The sequence below is a fragment of the Podarcis pityusensis genome (assembly GCF_964106645.2).
Source record: "Podarcis pityusensis genome assembly, chromosome: 9".
Taxonomy (NCBI): Eukaryota; Metazoa; Chordata; class Lepidosauria; order Squamata; family Lacertidae; genus Podarcis; species Podarcis pityusensis.
Window position 1 is genome coordinate 29,753,964 of NC_138034.1, and position 15,849 is coordinate 29,769,812.

Below are 15,849 nucleotides of genomic sequence, written 5' to 3' on the forward strand. Positions count from 1 at the left end.
CTGTCGCCGGAAGGAAGAATGTAGTTCTGGAACGCCAGTTGTGGATAATCAACACACCATCTGTGACCCTTGCTTCATATACCTGCACCCTGATCCAGTTCTACTTGTTGATAAATATATACAATTCACTTACTATATTTTTTATATGAACCTTCCTCTCAAAAGAGGAACTGCTATATTAGCAAATACAGATATTTGCTAATGTTGTAATGTTGTAATTAGGGGTGCAGATTTGTTTCACTTGCTAAAACAGACCCATGGTTTTTAATTGCTGTAGATATGGACTCATGCAGACAATCAAATTCTAAAAAAATAAAACTGCTGTTTCAGAACATGGTAGTAAGGTTAAAAAAAAAAAAGTAAAGGACCCCTGGACAGTTAAGTCCAGTCAAAGGGGACTATGGAGTGTGGTGCTCATCTTGCTTTTCAGGCCGAGGGAACCGGTGTTGGTCCAGACAGCTTTCCAGGTCATGTAGCCAGACTAAACCACTTCTAGTGCACAGAGGACCATGACGAGTGCCAGAGAGCATGGAAATGGTGTTTACCTTCCTGCCACAGTGGTACCTATTTACTTGCATTGGTATGCTTTTGAACTGCTGGGTTGGCAGAAGCTGGGACAGAGCAGTGGAAGTTCACCCTGTCATGCAGATTCGAACTGCCATCCTTCTGATTGGCAAGCCCAAGAGGCTCAGTCGTTTGGACCACAGTGCCACCTGCGGCCCTAACATGGCAGTATCCAATCATGTCCATCCATAGATGGAATGGGAGAAGGTGACAATTTTGGATTAACCTCCCGTGCACTTGCAGTTCCCTGTGTCCCCCTAAATCTTCTGCAAAGGTTTGGAAGACCTAAAGCAGATTCAGAGGTGAGGGAGAACTGCTGAAAAACACCTCTCATCAATAAGGCTGGTGGATTATTTCTGTCAGCAGACAGACACCACAGGATATCATCCACTATTGCTTTGCATGGATTACTTGGAGACAAACACTGTAAACAAGTAGAAGCAATTCATACATTTACCAATTCTAAAATTAATTCAAAATTCTTCACATAAAATTGGAAGAAATGTGAAGCTGAACAGAATCAACCTACAAACAAAACTGGGGAAATCCACTTATCTCTAGTTTGTCTTGGAAAAAAAATATTGCTATATATATCAACTATCTTTGTTTTGTATGGCATGCAACCTTTGTATCAGTATCTTGTGTATGTTAGAACCAGATCTCCAAATAAACAATCACTCAGATTTCCTTCTGCATTCTTTTACCCATTGGTTGTTGTTACACAAGTTTTTTAGGTAATAAGCAGAAAGTTTAAATGGGCTATTGAGAACTATTAACATTGTATGGAACAGGGAATGTCGGCTATTTGAGCCATTCAAACAAATATATTTCTCTTCCATTCTCTTTATTTCTTAACACTGCCCATTTAGTTTAAGAATCTGCCTAACGTCACATAATTAAGTGAAAGACCTAATCTCCCTCCCATGTCAGTGTAAATCACTGAAAACAATGTTATGCTTGTACTCTAGGGACTCTTAACTACAAATTGTGCTGAACATGTTTCAAAGTTGTTGTGTAATAAAAAATATGGGTCCAATACTATTAATCCTGTTTTAACAAAGGAAAATTAATAAAGGTTTTCAGCTGACAGTACACTGAAAAGGGGGGGGGGAATGATATTAAGGCCAACATCTTGCATTTCAAAAAGGATTTACAAAACTGAGCATTGCTCCTTTTACTCTTCCAGTAACCTCTAGAATTTATATACTGTCATCTTTTCAAACCCAGTAACCACCTCTAACCCAAGCCAACAGCATTGGACTTCAGGATTTTCAAAAACCATATACAGTGTCCCATTCCTGGTTTCTGTTCATCCTCTCTCTTTTTCTCCACAAAAGAGGTGATGAAATGCTTTGCCCTAGACTAGTAGGATGATCCCACTTAGCGGCTTCATGTAGATGTTAAACAGCACAGGGGATAAAACTGAACCTTGAGGAACATCACATCAAAGCCTCCATGGAACCTAAGAGCACTCCCCAGGCATCACCTTCTGGAAACGACCATCCAAGTAGGACCAGAACCACCACAAAGTGATACCAACTACCCTTAACAGCCATTCCAGAAAATACCAATGGTATTGAAAGCTACTGAGACACCAATGAGAATTAACAGGGACACATTTCCTCTGTCTATCTCCAGACAGGACATCATACAGGGCAACCAAAGCAGTTTCCGTGCCAAAACCTGATTGAAACGGATCTAGAAAGTAAGTTTCCTCCAAGAAATCTTCTGCAAGCAAAGCAGTTCCTCTACCACTTGGTTATGGTCCTTCTCTTGTCCACAGCCTGAAACTAATTCAATCTTCGCTTCCCTGGCTTTCTCAAATTGGCTTTACCATGTTTATTCAGCACTCAACTCCAAAACCATTCACCTCTCTAACTTCTCTAGGTGGTGCCCTACCTTAAATTCCCATACTGGCTTCCTTTCCACTCCTTAATTATCCTTAATTTCAAAGACCACCATGGCCTTGCTACCCCTTTCTTTCTGCTCTTTTATCCTGTGTCAAACTTCAGAATGCAGAGACAGATGATGACAGACAGACAGATATAGATAAGATAGCTTTAACATACCATGCACACTGACAGTATTATATTGAGAGAGAGAGAAACATGGGCACAGCTTATAAGGCCACTTCATGGAACAGCACCCTGCATACACAGCCCAAAATGTTATTGTGTTTCTGTTACAAAAACAAAACATTTTTCTAACATGGAGGAAAATTTAATATGCAAAATAGTACATTGGTTTTCTGGGCTTGATCATCTTCTGTTTCCATCAGAGTTAGCGGTCAACATAACAAAGGCACATTTTGCCAGCGTTAACCACACATTCATATAAAAGACACCACAGTCTTACCCATACTTGGAGATAGGAAATGACTGTGGTGTCTCAGATATTGCTTTGTGGGAACTACTGGCAAATGGTGATTTCTTATAGCTACTCTCTCACATGGATGCTTTGATCGGGTGCTAAGGATTAAATTAGACATTGTTTGGTCCTGCTCCAGGACTTCTCACTTACTAAGCCAGTTTAAAATAGACTTTAAAAAGAAAAGTTACATGCAGGATTTCTGATAATGGAAGTTATGGAAAGCTCAGTGCTCACTGTCGTGTCGAAACCCATTCACAAACTTCACACACATTTTCTGGTATTAGTGGAAGACACAAAAATGCAGCCATTCAGAGAGTCTTGAAAAAATCCAGATGTTTCCATTTTTACCACTGCCATTGGCATACATACATACTTCTGAAGCATCTCATTCACTGAATTCTGCTTCAGTATGTCCCTTCTTTGAGAAGTAACAAGCTAGCACTTGGTTTCCAAAGAAACCATACATGTATTCTCATATACTCAGGGAAACATGTGATACCCTGAAACAGTGCAGGTCATTACGTGGATTGTCGAATTGTGTTCCAGAAACATTGCTATAAAAAGGGCCAAGTGTCAAACAGTCCTAAACATCCTTTCCAGGTCTCTTTTGCTGTTTTGCATTCTAGTTTTTTGACATTAATTCAACTATTGCTACACTTCAAAACTCTGAAAGCATAGAGCTGGTTACTGTCATGTACAAACTGAAAGGGAAAACTCCGTGATTCTTGGAAAGAAGTCAAAATGATATTTTAAATGTTCTAGTTGAACACAAAGCCTTCTTTGTTTTATATTGTGATTCTTCAGAAATAAATTCAACTCCAGAAACAATATTTCATTTGTATGTGGTTGATAAGCACAACTATCACACATATAAAATTTACTTATTCATCAAGTTATTTTAACTCTGCACTGGAATATTTTCAGTGCCTGAATATGATATTAATAGGATCCATCCCATTTGGTGGCAAAAGTGTTTTATGAAAGGTGTCCTTTGATTTCTGTTAACAACCATATTCTCCTTCCTAGCCTAGTTCCCAGCTTTTAAAAATGTGAGGCTGTATTTCTGCCCATAATTAAAATGTAATAAATGACTTGCAGAAACTATTGGCTTTGGCTAATTAAGAGACAAATACACTGAAGGATCCAGGAACAAAAGTCACAAGGAAGTCCTTGGTAGTTAGGCAAATTAAGCACTGCCTCCACCCTTTTACTCACCAGGGCAGATTCTTGATGAGCATCTGAATCCCAGATATGGGAATAATAACTGGGGGTTGGGGTTTTCAATCACTTCTGCTAAGGCTGCACTATGAGCAAAAAAAGACTGTAATGTGCTCTGGGGGTCTGCAGATATCTGGGCTGTTCTGCTCATTGCTTCTATGCATGACAATCAAAGAAGACATTCCTAAAATAGTTTATTCCATTATTTTGCCCTTCCATGGGAACACAGGAAGTTGCCTTACTCCCGGGCAAACAATTGGTCCATTAAACACAGTACTATCAATTCTACACTGACGACATTGACTGGCAGCAGTTATTCAGGCTCCCAGACAGGAGCATTTCCTGCCCTAACCAGATGCCCCAGATTGCAACTGGGACCTTCTGCATGGAAAATGCATGCACTGCAACAGAGCTATGAGCCTTTCCATGCTTGGTGCAACAGAATATAGTCCGGTACTAAAGAAACATGGTGTACTTACTTCTAGAACATGGATATGAAAAAAAAATTGTTTTATTTTTACAAATAGATCTAAGGCCTTTCGCTAATAGAATAAACAATACCATCAAAGCAATCTTATACAGCTTCATAACAAATACTGACTGCACCACAGCACTGAAATTCAAATCGTCATTTTCCCAAAATCTTAACATCCTGAAAACTGTTTACAACAGAAGTGTAAATTTCTTCAAGTTTGTATTGTTCAAAAGCACAAAACAGCATTTTCACTTCACAACAAAGGTAGGTTGAGAGCTAGTGGTTGCCCAGTACCACCCAATATGCTTCATTGTGTCTATAAAGGTTTTTATTCTGTGTTTCCCATATTTGAACCCAACAACCTGATTGTTAAACCATACAGCAATGGAACAGTACAGAACAACTCTGAACATTGTTAAATACATCCATGCATGTGTGCGCACGCATGCACACGCACACACACAAACACATTAAGCTGCTAATATGTTTTGGAAGAATTGGCTCATATCAACAAGCAAATGCATTTTCTGTGACTCTTTCAACAGTGCATATGTTTGTACAATCAATTACATTTTGCAGGCAGCACTCAAGAATTCTTCTGCCACTAGTCTCTCTCAAGCAAGGACACTTTCTGGCAAGTCTTCTAATTGTTTTGGCCTAATGCAGCTATAAATTTCAATCTAGCAGTCTTGCTATTTACTTTACTAGACCTTACGTACTCAGAGCTAAATGTCACAATATTAATTTCAGCTTTTTGTAGCAAGTAAATAATGTACAGGGGTTTTTTTTTTAACCCTTGCATATTTCTACACCATAATAACTGCAGGGGAAAAAAACACTGATTCTTAAGCAGCCAACCAGCACTATAAACAAAATAGACACAAGCTCAGGCTACCTTGGAATCATTTTTAAAAGGGCTACTGTGTCTATACAAGTTTTGTAAATCTTCTGAGCTCAACAAAGCCAGAGAGTAGTGACTGTAATAATTAACATCCTTGTTCAGTATTACAGTATCAGATTGGTACTAAATGAACCAGTTAGACAAAAACTGTATCTTATATATACAATTTTCTCAGTTTTTTTTAAATTTCAAATGCAGCCTTGAAAAGCTACAAACAGAGAAGGGTGGCCTACTTAGCCATTATCCTGTTGGCTGCTGTCTCACTTAAAATCCTTCCAAGAGCTTTTGTATTTAAATCCATGGTCTCCCAAAGTTGTTTCCAGTTTGTAAAATATAATGAGGGGGGAAATTGAATGCAACAGTGTGTAGCATCTATTGAGGGCCTTACCTCACTACATCATTGTTATCTAGCACAAGTGGCCTCTGCAGTCATCTTTGAGAAAATAATAATGTGGAAATGTGGTTGCTGTTGGTAGATGCTAGGGTTGGGCCGATTAATCTATTTCCAATTTCTGTCATGTATTGATTCATAACTCCATTTTTTCCCATTAATCTATGTTTCAGTGGCATGAAAATTCATATCAAAATTGTGTTTGATTTGAAGAAGAAGAAGAGGAGGAGGAGGAGGAGGAGGAGGAGGAGGAGTTTGGATTTGATATCCCGCCTTTCACTCCCTTTAAGGAGTCTCAAAGCGGCTAACATTCTCCTTTCCCTTCCTCCCCCACAACAAACACTCTGTGAGGTGAGTGGGGCTGAGAGACTTCAAAGAAGTGTGACTGGCCCAAGGTCACCCAGCAGCTGCATGTGGAGGAGCGGAGACACGAACCCGGTTCCCCAGATTACGAGACTACTGCTCTTAACCACTACACCACACTGGCTCACTGATTTGATTATATATGTTATCTATATATCTATATGCATATTTTAAATGCATTTCAGTACATTTTTTTGAGATGAGAACTGTATTGCAAAATTCAAAGAAGTGTGGAATCCAATCCAATGAACACATTAAACCAGAGAGCATAGATCAGGTCAGTTCATATCCAGTGTTAGAAACTGAGGTATGAAAGCTAGGTGCTAAAAGGCACTTTAAACCTAGGTTATGGGCACAACAACAGAACGTCAAGGTGTGGTTTTCTATAACAAGAATACAAAGCTGAAAATGAATGAACTGCAGCTAAAATCCTATGTTCATTTTTCACATGGTCTAGTCCACATCTGAAGACTTCGAAAAACCAAGCCATGCTTCGCCTGCCTGCCACCCTAGTATTCTTAAGAGGATCCCTTCTGCAGTCTTCATAGAGTAGCTGGAAGTGGGGAGGCAGGAAAGGGTCCTCCTTTCCCTCCACCTAGCAGACAAGTCCTGGATTATCGCTACACCCCCTTTCCTTGATATAAATATATCTTTCTGGCACCACAATTAACACATATTAAAGGCCTATACAACTGATGGCAGAAACACCCACCTTGCGTGTCCAGTTTACAAACCTAAGACTTAAGGGTCCTTCAATGATCCCACTCCAAAATATGTTTTGATTTTAAGCATCTCTGAGAGAGCCTGAAGTAGATAACACTTTAATATGCACTACTGAAACCATCATAACTAACTGGCTAGCATATTTCAAATTAATCATACATTAAAAGTACATTAAACAAGGCAATTAAAACCTAAACAAAACATGTTGGGTTTCAAAGAAAAGAAAAGAAAAAGTTTTCAGGTCCTCAATCCATACACATTTTACTTGGGAGGAGGCCCCATTAAACTTGGTTGGGATTTACTTCTGAGTAACAGTGGCAATTTTAATCTGAAAGCTTAGGTGCAGTACTGCACCCAGAGCTCAGAAACAGCTTGAGTTTATGAAGTTCCCTGTTGCAAAACATGCCTAGAACAATGGGATTTTTGAATCAGAATCTGTTCATATCAGAACTGACATTTTCCTGGAGCATCCATAGTAGTTATTGTGTGTCTGTGTTTTCATTCTCTTTCCTACGCAAGTATCATTTTCAGCTTTGAAGTGCCAAAGACCTCTCGGCAGATACCTAAGGCATGGTCTGTATCTGGAATTTCTTCAAACAGCTTTCTTGTGTCAGCTGCTCCATGTGTCAGCTGTGTGCAGAGAATTTCTATCCCTTCAATATCTAGTAGTACTGTGGGAATGACAGGCAACTGGGCAACCTAGATAGTGAGCAACTCTTGATTTTATGGCTATAAGTGTGGAGCAACAGCCATAGTGAGGCTGCTTCAGGCAGCCATGATAATATGGCCACAACATATAGACTGGCTGTATAATAAACACCTATTCAATGGGATGCCTAAGAGGGCTGAAATATCATTTAAGCCAGCTGTTGTGCACAGCAGAGCAATAACCCAAAAGGAACCTCTATTATAGTTGAATTTCTGAAAACACCTTGTTTACTATTCATTTAGAATTTGCCATAGTTTAAAGCAGCAGCAGAGTGTAACCACTTGTGACCATATTTCCAACTTTTCATAATTTTGTAATAATAGCAGCCTGCAGAGCATGAAGAACAGAATCACAAACATACAGACTATTGTTGTGCGAGTTAGCAATGCAGGACAGAGAAACCTGCACGACTACTTCTGCATGTAAGGTACAGGGTGATTTATACCAGGTTAGTCTGTGAAGTTTGAGAAGTCCTAAATAGGACTGTTATTAAATTTGATTAGTTTATTTATATTGTTTTATACAATATTGCCTAGACTGATTTTTATTATTTATTCATCTTTTGTTATTATGAATTGGTAAGGGATATTTTTTGAAGAAGCCATAATCGCTGTCATTAATAGTCTTCATTTGTTCGCACATTAGCCGAAAGGAGTAATGAATCCAAGAAGGAACATATGCCTATCAATGTTTGATTTTTATTCCACCTCAGCCTACTTGCGATCGCAATGCTTGGCCATACCTCCATTGTTCTACCAAATTGCATTTGCTGAGTTTTCTGTGTGAAAATGGCACAAGGAATCTGATAACTGAATCTTCTGACCATTTTGGTCATTTTGAGAAAGCCCTTGGAATCCCCAGAGAGTTCCAAAGAACAATCAAGCTTTGCAACAAGGAAGTAAAAAAGGAAGTGCCAACCCAGTGGAAATTTATTTATTACATGTTTGAAGACTGCTGAAATAACAAACCATCTAGCTCTAGAGGCAAACAGAGCGTACACCAAAAAAGTGGAAAACCTAACTTTAAGATTGGAAGCTTTATTCAAGTAAGTGTTTAAAATGCTTGCTTTTTCTCAAGTCCCCATTAAAATAAAGAGGAAGAAAAATGCAACGTGCTAATATGAATCACATTTATTATCTATGAGAAAGTCTCCTTGACTCTCTGCCTTTCAGGAAATTTACTCAATGCCATTATGCAGGTCAAAGGTCCTTCAAACTTTCTAACCCATTCTAATACCCATTTGTCATGATTCTGAGTTGTTGGAAAACCAAAATCCCTAACACAAAGTGTTAATAGGGTTGTCATACGTCCGGAATTTCCTGGGCATACCCAGGAGTAGGCAGTTGGAAACAGTGCCTGGGCAGAAATCACCTAAATGCCCGGGGAAATGCGGACGCATGGCAACCCATGTCGGCAGTGTAGATTTTGGCTGATTTCCTCAAAAATAGCTCCAAAACTTTTTCAACTTTTTGAAATATGGCAAGCCTAGTTGAAATAAGAATATCAACTGTTTGGAATGTAGGCAAGGTATTGCTACCAGTCTTGCAAATAATCCCACAGAAGTTACAAACCTGCTAAATAAATAATTAAGTAGCTAGCCAGCCTCCTGGGGTCTGCCAGAGGAGAGGGGGGGGGGAGAGAGAGAATCCATCCCTACTGTGTGCAAGAGTCCCACCTCTGGCAGCTCACTTCATTTCCATTCTGGGTGCAGAGGAGGGACCAAGCATTTTTGTCAGCTTCAGTGGCTATTGGACATGCCTGAAAAATACAGAACAGCTAGCCGCAGATTTAATGGCTGACTGCAAAGCTATGCAGCAGTTTTGAAGTTCTACACCAAGCTGCATTTCCTTTGATCCGTAAGGATTTCATGAACTCTAGACCTGAGAAACAGAAGTAGTTCAGGTTTAATTCAGTTTGTCTATGACTGTTCAGGAGACTTGACTTAAGAAGAAAGGCATCAAAGGAAGTGTGTATGATGAGCTTTCCTTTATTTTCCTCCTCTTTTGTACTTCCAGTATAGTTTGCTACATAAAAACTAGAGCATCTCTCCAATGTGCACCTGAATATGCCACAGACGTACACTTCACATATTTCTACAAAATGTGCACCTTTATATGTTCCAGCAGATGAGAGAACAAAAAACAAAACCAGCCAAAGCTCTCTCACACTTCCTCTGTTCTACGTAACATTCAGTGCCTTTCTATACCTTCTAATATGTTTAGTATCTTTAAAAATATATATATATATATATATAAATCCCCCTTCCTGATCATAGTTGTTGATGTTTAGGCATGTTGGATGCCTCAAACATCACTAACAAATATCTGCCTGTCAGCTAAATGGAGTATTTCCACACTCTCTGAATGCCAGCTTTATCCCATTCTGTCCCACACCACCACACATCACAAAAGTTCACTGCACTCCCTATGATACCTTTCACTCACATAAAGCTGTGAGAGAAATCTAATAGAAAGAACAGAGTGCACACTATGATCATGTGCCCATGTATAAACACAGCTGCTAGAGAACTCAATATGACAAAGAGGTCTGTGATAAGGAAGCTGCTAAAGGATACAGAGGATGATAAAATGTTTTACTTCAGCGGGAATGTTTCCTTCACATGCCAAATAGATCAGGTGGGATGAGCAAGGAAAGCCCGAGCCGAAGTTGAAAAAGGACAATGCCCTGATGGAGTTATTCATCCCTGGCAAACAGCTTTTGGCCTCCCACTTGCCTCCAAGTTGTAAATGATTGAAGAATTTGCTCAGAAAAGGACTACAGAAGATTGCCACTTTTCATGAGAGTTTCCAAAATGTTTGACCAATCAAATTATCCCCCTCTGTGTCAAAATGGAGAAGACAATAAAAAATCTGAATTGGCACCTCACTGCTTTTTCAATTTTCTCCAGGCAATTGGCATTGCATCCATCTAGAACTCTCACACACTGTTGAAAAAGGTCTGTGTTTAGCATCTGCTGCTATGCTGGAAAACCAGTGCAATTTATTATTGTAGACATGATTACCAGAAAATGTGAGATAACCTTTTAGTAGAATATTTTGGCCTTGTTGGGTTACAGCTTGTAACATATATAGCGTAGTAAAGAGCATAAATATTCCAGGTAATTTAAAAAGGATAACTGTCTGGACTGAACTAAGGTCTATCCATTCTAGCATTCAGTTTCCAACAGCAGCAAGCCAGATGCTTCTTCAAGGTCACATGCAGGTCATGAAGGTGGTGATCATATCCTGTTGATTGTGTCCAGCATCTGGTACTGAGAAATATATCTTGGAGAAATATATCTTGGAGAAATATATCTTGGAGACTCCATTTAGCCATCATGGCTAATTACTATTGATAGACATACCCTTCATAAATTTGTCTAATCTTTTTAAAAGCCATCTAACTTATCACCACATCTTTGCAGTTGTGAATTTCAAGATATAATTATGTTTTAGAACTTATTTAGTCCAGCCTGAGCCTAACTAATTAACTTCATTAACTGAGCCAGAATTCTAGTATCTTTCTTTCAGAGTGAGCCAAAATTTCTGAGAAAACTTCTGAGTTTTCTTTTTCTCACCCCAAGTAGAAAAAGACCACATTGTAGAATTTTCTCCAAATATTCTACACCATTTTTGCGGCATCTCTCTTTACCATCCTTATAATTTTATCACGCAGCACTCTTTCTATGTTGTGTGTGGCCAGCTACTGTTTAATGTAAACCCTCTAGTCTAGAACTTCAAAGAATTATCTCAATGCATGTCCCAGAACCCTATTGTCATGCTTTCTGGGTGCTCAAAGGAACTCGGTATATGCTTAGTATTACTGCCAATAAACTGAGTTAAAGGGACACTAATATTTTGTAATGATATAATGCAAACTAAACAGGTGTGTTTCCAATTTTTTTATTATAATACTACATTTTCATTCACAAGGATGCAGTTAGGATTACAGCACCACCTAGTGTGTTGCAATACTGCTCTCTAAATTTATGTCTTCTCCATTTCTTGTAAAATATACATCCAGAAATAGGTGCTTCTTTTTCTAGCAACCATAAACCTGCCTTAAAAAAACAAACAGGAGGAATACAAACGTCATAATTTGACTTTAGAGTGAAAATGCTCTAAGATTGTTTTAGAAACTAAACTGAGAGCCAAGCTACACATGAAGTTAATCACATGGTTTGTCTCTGAGTCTGCCATTTTTCTTTCAGAAATAGCTAGCACTGGCCTTGATTCATATTGGGACCCAGGCATGGAGGAAAGGCAATTTGCATGGGAGAAACCTCCAATTGCCCCCTCCTCACAAGGTCCTGAGGGTGCTCAGGCTTCTCCTTGTCTGCTATTTACATTTTTTTAAATATGCATACTAACTGCTTTCACACGTTTCAACGTCATGTCTAGTTGGCCCTAAATTGCACCATACCATTTCCCCCCATTCTTTCCAGACAGAAGTCCATGCTTTAACTCTCTGTGTACAAGCTTCTCTTCCTCTTCTTTTTGCCCCAAGCTTTCTCCATAGAAACCCACTCTTTAAAGCTGAATTGGGACAGGCATCAATTCAGATTTTTCACCGATTGACATTTGCTGTGATTGAGCTTTAAAGAGGGGGTTTTCACAGGGAAAGCTCCGGAGCAACAAAAAAAAGGGGGGGTGGACTTGGACACGGAGCTTTAAATTGCAGACAGTGCCTGGAAAAAGCAGAGTAAAGGTGTATGTGGACAAGCCTTCTGTTTTCCACAGGAATTCTTTGTAAGAAATGGGAATGTGACGTTTTTCACTTTATTGGCTAGTACAATAAGATGCCTTTAGTAAGATCTAGTACAGTGCTACCTCGGGTTACATACGCTTCAGGTTACAGATTCCGCTGACCCAGAAATAGTGCTTCAGGTTAAGAACTTTGCTTCAGGATGAGAACAGAAATCGGGCTCCGGCAGCACAGCAGCAGCAGGAGGTCCCATTAGCTAAAGTGGTGCTTCAGGTTAAGAACAGTTTCAGGTTAAGTACGGACCTCCAGAATGAATTAAGTACTTAACCTGAGGTACCACTGTACTCTTTACTGCCTCTGTATTTTTTCAAGTGAAACACTGCACTAAAAATGTGTTGACGTAGGATAAAATACTATGAGTCAAGGTCAAGGAAACAATAACATCCTTACTGCCCATTATACTTGCTCAGGGCAGTTGGTTTTAATAACCTTGGATATCGTCATAGCAAAGATAAAGATCTCTTGGATAGTGTGAAGGAGGAACTGCCTTCCCTTTAGAGCTCTAAGTATTCAAAGTTGGATCCACTGACTATAGGAAGCAATTCAAGTTGTTTGGAGGCCAGTTCATAGGTGGGTGAAACTGGCTGCCCTACATGCAAAAAGGAAAAAGGGGTTGCCTTCCTGTCTTCACACATATAATACCACATGTGAGAGCCCTTCAGAGTGCCCAAGCATGGGAGATGTATGCGAATACAGTGGGCCCACTATACCAGGAGTCTAGGAGTACCTAACCTGGGTAGGGAGACATTACTGAAAACATAAAAACTGAGTTTAAATTTTAGGTCATGTTTGTTAAATCTATTTGGGATGCCCAGATCTCGCAAGATGTTGTGAGTTTTGCTGGAGTCAATCAAAAGGAAATCGGCACCAGTGCTGGTGGCAGAGGGGGCGCGGCAGCATTGCTGGCAGAGCTGAGTAGTGCAGTGGCAGTGCCAGCTGAGGTAAGGGGCCCAGAGGCAGAGCAGTAGGGCAGGTCTGCACTTCCCATTTTGCTTCAAGCAGTGAAACCAGGTGCGCTGCCCCTGTATAGTACATGCCACATTTCAAAGCCATATTGAAAGGGATGTTTAAAACGTATTTACCCCTGCCTTGGTTTTCATTGAATTACGGTATTTGGCAGGGGCAGTTGTTTGTTTGTTTTGTTTTTGTCAAGACACTCTGAGTCGCCTGTGGCAAGAAAAAGCATGTAATAAATATAATGAATAATAGTTTCAAATTTCAGAGAAGTGTGAAATTTCAAAGGATGCATACGTCTTGGTTTCCATCTTGTTTTGAAAAGTGTGAATTAGCTGTGCTCAATTTTAAATGTGAACAAAATCTAATTTCTCCCCCATCCGTAATATAACAACATGCCTGGGAGTATGAGGAATGGGATGCCACCATGTGTTCAGCCAAAGAGCAATTGGGGACACTGCCTTTTACAGAGGTGAGCACAACACAAACAGAGCCCACATCTCGGTAGAAGGCAGAATCTGCAGTTGCCTTTCAGCTGAACATATTGAAGCCAGCTAGTGGTGTTTTCACCCCACCCCATCCACGGCTCGGTATACAAAGACATGTTCCATGAATAAGCTTAGTGTTATGCCATTATTACTATATAGTCCTTTTCATAATGACTAGGGAGAAATAAAGAAAGCAAAAATGATGAGAGCAGGGCAATCAGTAGTTAACCAGATTTTTGTCAGAAGTTGGCTGGTTTCGAGCATTCCATTAGGCTCTAGCACATGGAAATCCAACATGCAGCCCTCAAAGCCTTTTTTGTAAGCCCTCCACAACCTTTGATCCCCCTCCCCCACCCCACCCCTGTGCTGCCTTCCCAAAGTTGGGTAAGCGAGGCACTGGGCTTTGGGAAGGAGGCGTGAGGCCTCTGACAGCATCCTAGATTCCTCCTGTCTTCTTCTCAAAGCCCAGATTTGAGGAGGAGGTGGGAGGGCTCTAGGACCCTGCCAGAGCCTCATGTTTCCTTCCCAAAGCCTGGTGCCTCACTTAGCAAGCTCTGGGAAGGCAACACAAGGGCTTGTGGGGGCATCAAATTTTGGCCTCCCACCCTGCCCCCCCTCACACGCATGACAAGGCAGTGTGTGGTCCGCGGGTTCCATGTCAAAGTGCTCTTGCAGCCCACTTGGTATGAAAAGTTGGACCGCCCTGCTCTAGAGAGTATTCAAAGTCTGGCAATCAAAACTGTTATTTTTGTGAACAAACTGAAATATAATTTATGTGGAAAAGCTGAGTCCTTATAAAAATACTCCTGCACTGTAAAATCTAGCTATGTTTTAGAAGTTTTATTTACAGTTCTTGAGGTCATTGAAGTTTTATTTTGGGGAAGTTGAAGGGTCGTGCACACACACGCAAATACATATTTTATTCCCCTGAAAACACAGACACAAATAAATTAACCATAAAACAGTAATCAGGGGTCAGGGCACATAAAAGTAAATTAAGCCCATAAGATTATTTTTAAAATGAAGGTTTTGCTAAAAGATGCCACTACAATGCAGCACACTTGAAAACTCCCAAGCTTGAAAACTGCCAAACCCTTTTCCTCACGCATGCTCTGCAAACAAATTTTGAAGCCATGTCAGTTTCCTGGAAGACTGTCAGTCCCTTAAATTTTATGATATATTTTAACACTGAAATAGCACAGTAAGAAACATTGTTATTTCTCATTTGATGCCTGTCCCTTGTTTCCCTGTTATTTATTCTCTTCTGTCCTTTTTTATTTGCAGGCTATCCAATGTGTATTGTATGCATGCTTTGCATTTATGCATGGTAAAAATGTACTTAGACAGCAATTCTGTACACACTCACCTAGGACTAAGTCTGATGGCACAGAATGGGGCTGACTTCTGAATAGATGTGTACAGGAATACACTACTATTAGTCCCTTTAATTACACAGGAGGTTTTGCTTTTGTTTATTTAGCTTTGATTCACTGCCTACTCTGTCATGCCAAAAGCAAACTGTTTCAGTAAGTCACTACTAGTCAACGTGGTGCCCTCCAGATGTTGTGGAATACAATATGTGAAGGTATTGTAGAACCATGAAATCCAGATTTGTGGAAGCTTAATTTAAGGTTACCTTTTTACGGATTGGTGTAGAAGAAATAAATGCAGAATAGTTCCATGTCTCCTAAAGCCTTTGTGTCTGAGCTAGAAATGGGTTTGTATTTAAGCACAATACTTTAATTGTCTTTAAAGTCAGACATTCACTCAGTTATATTACTACTTCCTAGCCTCCTATTATTGTTATTCTTCTTGTCATTATTTACCCTTCCATACCATCAGAATGTAGGAACGTTCACCATCCCTCTGGAGCAGGGACAAGACTCCTTATAGGACTTAGCACACAAACCCCAATTTGGATGTCTGCAC